This window comes from Petaurus breviceps, unplaced genomic scaffold (assembly GCF_028583685.1).
Source record: "Petaurus breviceps papuanus isolate PSGF00001 unplaced genomic scaffold, PetGlider_PUasm1.0 38, whole genome shotgun sequence".
NCBI lineage: Eukaryota > Metazoa > Chordata > Mammalia > Diprotodontia > Petauridae > Petaurus > Petaurus breviceps.
Genome location: NW_027186304.1, coordinates 47,247,219 through 47,255,247, shown reverse-complemented (window position 1 = coordinate 47,255,247; position 8,029 = coordinate 47,247,219). Strand labels below are relative to the sequence as shown.

Here is an 8,029-nt window from a genome sequence, read left to right as displayed (position 1 = left end):
AAGAAAATCCTTCTTCAGGGCTTCTGAACCAACAGAAAGGTTCCCAGACCCCTGCAACAGCAGCACTGTCCTTCACCAGTGGACAGTATTCACTCTCTGTCTGCAGGACCATCTCAGGAGCTCTTAACCAACAGAAAGGTTCCAGGACCAGGACTTCTTCAACAACAGGACTGTCTTTCACCAGTGGACAAATGTGGCAAAACAACATCAAAACAGACAGACAAAGTACCAGCAAAACAGCCATGTCTCCTCAGTCCTTGGCAGCTCCAGGGGCAGGTCTCAAAAGTCCAGGGCAATTCATAGTAGCCCTCAGAAATCCTCTCAGTCTCTCTCTGCCTCCAAAGGTGCTGCTTCCAAAAAGTTCTTCTGCCTCTCTCTTGTCTCTCCAAATCTATGTCACCAGCTCCTCCCAGTTCGTGTCTCTCTTTTTAAGTCAACAAGTCCATCCCACAGGTGGGATTAACAAACTCTGGGTTTTAACACAATCAAACCAAGGGGAATCTTTATATTCCATTACTATCACACACACATATGTATGTATATGAGGGTGTATGTGTGTATAAATACATGTGTGAGTGTGTTTATGTGTGTACATGTATACATAAACAGAGGGCAGAAGATGAGGTGAATATGAAGGGCTAGGGGCAGCTAGGTGGTACAGTGAATAGAACACTGGCCCTGGAATCAGGAGGACCTGAGTTCAAATCTGGCCTCAGACACTTAACACAAAAACTAGCCATGTGACCTTGGGCAAGACATTTAACCCCAATGGCCCTCTAAAAAGCAAAAAAAAAGAGTATGAAGGGATGATAATGAAAAAATAAAATTAAGAGGCGAGAGAGGAATATATTAGGAGAAGGAAAAAGGGAGATAGAATAGGGTAAATTATGTCATATAAAAAAGGCAAGAGAAAATGGTTACAATGGAGGGAAAGAGCAGGAAGGTGAAATGGAATGAGTCAACTTTATTCTCATTGAGTCTGACTTAACAAGGGAATGACATACACACTCTATTGGGAATATTACCCTACAGGAAAATAGGGGGAAGGGGATAAGAAGGGAAATGATAGGAGGGAGGGCAGATTGGGGGAGAGGATAGATAGAAACAAACACTTTTGAAAAGGCACAGGGTCAAAATAGATAATAGAATAAGTGGGAGGCAACATAGGATAGAAGAAATAGGATGGAGGAAAATCTTTCACAATATAACTACTAGGGAAACATTTTGTGCAACCTATATTGAATTGCTTGTCTTCGCAGTGGGAGAGGGTGAGCAGAGAAGAAGGGAAAGAATATGGAAATCAAAGTTTTAAAAACAAATGTTAAAAAATATATTTTTGGGGAAGCTAAGTAGTACAATGAATAGAGAACCAGCCCTGGAGTCAGGAGGACCTGAGTTCAAATTTGTCCTCAGTCACGTAACACTTACCTGTGTGACCTTGAGCAAGTCACTTAACCCCAATTGCTCTCCCCTCCCACCAAAAAAGTACGAAAAAAAACCAAAAGAAAAGTTTTTTACATGCAACTGGGAAATAAGATATATAGGCACTGGGGTATAGAAATCCATCTTGCCCTACTAGAAACTTAGGGCTGGGAAAAGTGGAGTATATAAGAGAGAACAGACTGGAGGAAAGGGTATTTAGTAGGCTCCACTAACTTGGGTTGGGGGATAGAGGAAAGAAGGGGAGACAATTTGTAACTCAAAATTTTGTGGAAATGCATGTTGAAAAGTGAAAATAAATAAGAATAGAAAAAAAACTAAAACTTGTAACAAAATTTAACTATTTTAATAAATTTATATATATTTACTTGTGCTTTTAAATAATAAAATAGATGAATGATATATAGTATTTATGGACTTATGACTTGGTTTTTTATTTTTATTTTTTAAATTTGTGCATCATCTTTCAATTTCAACACTACAAACCTCCAAAAACTTCTATTTAATTATTTATGGCTAACCAGCAAATGACCAAAACCCTCCATGTGAAACCTATGAGTATAGAGTTATGACTACATATGTGTATGTATATACATATACACACTTCTACAGAACTATATCTCTTAAAGAAATATGTGGAATACATGTGTATATACATGCAAATTTATGAATGTGTACATGTGTTTATATATATTTAAAACTGTGTGAATGTTTGTATGTATATGCATTTGTGTTAGTATATATATGTATATGTGTGTAGTATATATAGTTAGTATATATACATGTGTGTGTATTACACACATATACATGCACACACACACATATATATACATATATATATATATAGAAAGAGAGAGAGAGAGAGAGATCTATCGACCTATATGCATGTAATTATATATGTCCACTATGCCTTCTATGAATGGTGGGAATTTGTGCAGAGGGCTCTAAGAATGACAGTTTTCAGAGAATCTATAAAGTTTATCTTGGCTCTTGGTATTCTAACAGAGAGTTTCCTGTCCTAAAATAAATAAGTGACTGTAGTACTAGAGAAACTAAAGTATATGAGTGTTGATGTTTTCACTATAATGAAGCTAGAAGAAAGAAAAAAATAGATTTCTTTGGAGAAATAAGCAAGTCCAATCCACAAATATTTGTTAGAAACCTTCTATGTGCCAGAGAATGTGTTAAGAATGAAAATACACATAAAGGTAAACATTCCCTACCCTCAAGAAGCTCACAGTCTAATGGAGGAGTCAACATGAAAAAAAAAAACTGAGAACAAACAAGACATATACAGATAAATTGTAGATAAACCTAGATGGAAGACATGCATTCAAGTAAGGTTAGCAAAGGCTTCTTGCAGAAGGAAGAATTTTAGAAGGGTAGAAGCCAAAGATGAGGAACAACACTCTGAGTATGTAGGAAAGCCATTGAAAATGCTTTGTAAAGAAGAGCAAGGTGGGAGGCAGAGTCAAAACGGTGGAGTAGACGCAGGTACTCCCTGGGGGCTCTAGTTTGCACCTTCTCCAATCCATGTAAAAGGGAAATCGGAACAGACTTTGGAGCTACAGAACTCACAAAATGACACAGAGAAGCTAACCTCCCACTGAAGAGAGCCTGGCAGGCCGGCAGGAATTGGCCAGCACAGTGCTCTGGGATCCTAGCCCAGCCCCACCCCAAGGCTTTAACCCCAGGGCAGGCCTGACCAGACACTGGCCAGAGGGACCCCAGATCAGCAGCAGCTGTGGCCTTTTCCAGAATTATCAACACATAGATGCTAAGGACAATGTGAGAGGTCAGTGCACAGTGGACTTTGGGACCCAATATTTGGGAGTACCTCGGCTTTTACTCATGCATTGAGAAGCTGCTGAGGGCTGTGTCACAGCCCTTGCCATGGCATGGCATCAGCTCCTGGCCTGCAGACTGTAGAGGGACCAAGCGACCAGTCTGATGGGTAATCACTCATGCTTTACCCCTCTTGGATCTGGATTGTTGTCGAGGGTGGAGGTCCTGGGGTGTGTGTCCAGCTTGCCAGAGCATGTGGAGGCTTCAGCAAGGACACCCAACTAATGCCTCCAGCAGCTGAGAAAACTCCAGCATTTGGTAAGAAGCTCCCCTGTCTGGTAGCAGAGTTCTACTGTGGCAAAAAGCCCCAAAGTCAAGCAATTGAGTGGCAACATGAACAGGCATGGGAAACAAAGTGAACAGAAGAACCCAACTTTAGACTTCTATTTTTGGGGAAAAAAGGATCAAAGCATGAAACAGGAGGAAGACAGTGAAGTCAGAACTCTTACACCAAAAGTTTAAAAGGAAAATAGAGCTGTTTACAGGCCATGGAGGACCTTAAGAAGCAGATAAGAGAAGTGGAGGAAAAATTAGGAAGAGAAATGAGAATGATGTAAGAAAATTATGAAATAAGAGTCAACAGCCTGCTTGAGGAAAATAATACCTTAAAAATAGATTAACTCAAATGGTAAAAGAAACTCAAAAAGGCAATGAGGAGAAGAATGCCTTAAAAAGCCGAATTGCCAGATGGAAAAAGAATCTCAAAAGCTCACTGAGAAGAATCATTCCTTCAGAATTACATTGGAGCAAATAAAAGCTAATGACTTAATGAGAAATCAAGATGCTGTTAAACAGAACCAAACAAATGAAAGAATAGAAGGCAATGTGAAATATCTCATTGGAAAAAGCACTGACCAGGAAAATAAATCCAGGAGAGATAATTTAAAAATTATTGGACAACCTTAAAGCCATGACCAAAGACAGTACCTAGAAATCATCCTCCAAGAAATCCTCAAGGAGAAGTGCCCTGATATTTTAGAACCAGATAGCAAAATAGAGGTTGAAAGAATCCACCAATCACTTCCTGAAAAATATCCCAAATAGAAAAATCATAGGAATATTATAGCCAGGTCCCAAAATTCCCAGATCAAGGAGAGACTATTACAAGCAGCCAGGAAGAAACAATTTGAATATTGTGTAAACACAATCAGGATAACACAGGATCTGGCAGCTTCTACACTGAGGGATTGAAGGGCTTGGAATGTGATATTCCAGAAGTCAAAGAAGCTGGGATTAAAACCAAGAATCACCTTCCCACCATAACTGAGTTATATGTTTCAGGGGAAAATGTGGTCATTCAATGGAATAGAGGCCTTTTCAAATATTCTTGATGAAAAAACCAGAGTTGAATAGAAAATTTGACATTCAGATACAAGAAGCAAGAGAAGCATGAGAAAGTAAACAGGGAAAATAAATCATAAGGAACTTATCAAAGTTGAACTATTAACATTCCTACATGGAAAAACAATAATTGTAACTGATGAAACTTTCTCAGTATAGATATAGTTAAAGTGTATAGAAATATATATATATATATATACATATATATATATATACACATATATTTTTGTATATATATGTCCAATTATGAGGGTATATGTGCATATGAATACATATGTGAATGTGTGTATACATGTTTACAGGTATACATAGGTAGAGGGCACAGGACCAATTTAATAGGAAGGGATGATACTTAAAAGGTGAAATTAAGACATGAGAGAGGAATATAATGAGAGGAAATGGAAGAGGCAAGGGAAAATATTTACAATGGAGGGGAAGAATAGGAAGACAAAAGGGAATGGGTCAACCTTATTCTCATTGAATTTGGTTTGGGGAGGGAATGAAATACACACTAAATAGGGTATCTCACCCTACAGGAGAGTAGGGGGGAAGGTGATGAGAGGGTGGATGATGGAAGGGAGGGCAGGCTGGGGGGGAGGGAAGCTGGAAGCACCCACTTATGAAAAGGTACAGGATCAAAGTAGAGAATAGAGTAAGTGGGAGTTTGGATAGCAGGGAGGAAAATATAGTCAGTCTTTTACAATATATCAACTATATTAATGTTTTGCATTAGCTGCACATGTACAACCTATACTGAACTGCTTATCTTCCCAGTAAGGATGGGTGACAAGGGAGGAAGGGAATGAATCTGGAAATCTGTAATTCAAAGTTTTATAATCAAATGTTTATATATACACACACACACACACACACACACATATACACACACACACACACACACACACACACACACATATATATATATATACACACACACACTATTATTAATACTGTTTTTACGTGTAATTGGGAAACAAGATATACAGACACTGGGTCATAGAGATTCACCATGCCCTACTGGAAAAGTAGGAGGGGTATGGGAGAAAAAATATGGGAGACAGCAGATTGGAGGAGGGGATATCCTGTGGGACTGCTATTTTGGAGTGGTGAGTAGGGGAAAAAAATGGGAAGAAAATTTGTAACTCAAAATCTGGCTGAAATGAATGATGTAAATCAGAAGTTAACAAAGTATTTGCAACATGAAAAAAAAAAGTACAGCAAGGTAGCTAGGGTTAATTAATTGTAGAATATGTAATGTAAGGTGTAAGATTGAAAAGGTGTTAAGGGACCAAGTTACAAATGACTTTCAAATAATAAATTTTAGAGAACTAAAATAAATGGCAGATTTGTTTTTATGATGTGTGCAATGGAAAGAAGCAACATAATTTTATGGTGTCTTTATTAATCTCTTACTGTAACTTTCCCAGCAATATTTCCCCCAAAGACCACCATCAATATAAAGATAGCTGTGAAAACATGATTAGGACCTTAAAATTATATATATATATGTATATATATAATCAACTAATACCTAGTGGAGGTTGTTGGGGAAGCTACTGTATAGACTTTGAGCCCTTCTAGGAAAAGTCTGCACCTTCTAGCTTGAGGGTCCTTAGCAGCTAGCAGGTCCAGCCACTTACACAGGCCTTGGGGAGCAGCTGCTGTGATGTCAGTATTCACAGCCACCAACCAGATACAGCAGAAGAAGGTGGCAGTGGTATGCATGAATTTTACAAAGAAGTATTGTCAGTTGGCTTACTACAAAAAAGTCATGGACTGATGCAGTGGCATGGAAAAAGACATTGGAGAAGCTTAAAGACCCATTCTATGTTTGTAAATGTTTCTTTCTTTTTTTTTTTGCTTTTTGGAGGGAAATTGGGGTTAAGTGACTTGTCCAAGGTCACACGGTTAGTTTTTGTGTGTGTGTGTGTCTGTGTGTGTGTTAAGTGTCTGAGGCTGCATTTGAACATTCAGGTCCTCCTGACTCCAAGGCCACTGCTCTATTCACTGCACCACCTAGCCACCCCCCTTTGTAAATATTTCTAAAGGCAAAGTTGATTTAAAAAAAAAGAATGATGTAATCTATGCTTTTGGAAACAATGTTCAAGCTGAAATCTGTAAGCAGATTTTTAACAAAAGGAGCAGATTAAGTGTTAGATAAACAATAACACACAGCTGCAGCAGATGTTTAGGGATATTTCAATAATTGAAGCAGATAAATGTGTAAATTCTGAAACAAAGTTCATACACTGTCATCTTCATTGAAAGGGTAATGAAGGATGTACACTATTCAGTCAAACCCAACAAGACTATAAAAACAACAGACTTTGAAAGTAATAAAACAGTTGAAGGAAAACATGAAGACTGAGGGGTCCATATGAGGCTTTTATTCATCCTACCTGTGAGGGAGAGGGAAAAGCTAAAAGAAAAACTCAAACTTGGGGTGGCCAGGTAGCACAGCGAGTAAGAGCACTGGCTCCAGTGTCGGGATGACCTGGATCAAATCCGGGCTCAGATACTCAGCACCACACCCAGAAATAATAACTGGCCGTGTAACCTTGAGCAAGTTACTTAACCCCAATTGCTTTAAAAAAAAAAAAAAAAGAAAAACTCAAACTCTTGATTAGGGTGATAGAAAGCAAAGATTTGGTGACCAGTTAAAAATTGTGTATTGAATTGACTTGGCTGCTTTTGTAAACTTGATGAACAGATACAGAGAAAGACAAAAGTAAAGGTTTCTTTGGAAGTTCTCATCTTGAAAGACATAGAAGGAGAAAATAGGAAATATTAAGGAAACTTTTTCACCTTCTCTTCACTTATAAATAAGATGTGTACCTGTCTAATGTTTGCTAAAAATGGTTCATTTAAGAGATTTTCATATCAATATATGCGTCAACTAACAGTCATTTGTGTACAGAATATTCTCAATATAGTTCCCAACATGGAATATATGCATCTTGGATGTCAAATTGAGCTATATAAAAAGATGCAATTTGAAGCTCTTTCAGTTTTCCATTCTACATGGGCATCTGGATTCTTTGTTTGATCTTAATTTTTAACAGTTTCCATTCTTAGTTAGCTTTACAACCATGAAATTTCTCAAAGTGCACATAGTACACTAAAAATGTATACTTTAGAAATGTAGCTCAACATAAATGGAATGTTTACAGAAAGACATAAGCCAGCATCCCATTCACAGACTACATGAATGCATACATGCACGCATATTACATATACATGTGTATACACATATGCATACCTAAATACACATCCACGTAAATATGCATATACATAGACACATAGTTACTGACTAGGAGTCCATCAGTATTCACTTTTAAAAAACATGCTGCCAAAATGTAAAAGACTGTTTTTGGTTAAAAACATTTTAAGTCATCCAATATGA

The 8,029-nt window shown here is 37.8% G+C and overlaps 1 pseudogene; it reads left to right on the top strand.

The window, feature by feature from the left end:
* Positions 1 to 6,292: 6,292 nt before the first annotated feature.
* Positions 6,293 to 7,417, top strand: LOC138170224 (ribosome maturation protein SBDS pseudogene; annotated as a pseudogene).
* The last annotated feature ends 612 nt before the right edge of the window (positions 7,418 to 8,029 follow it).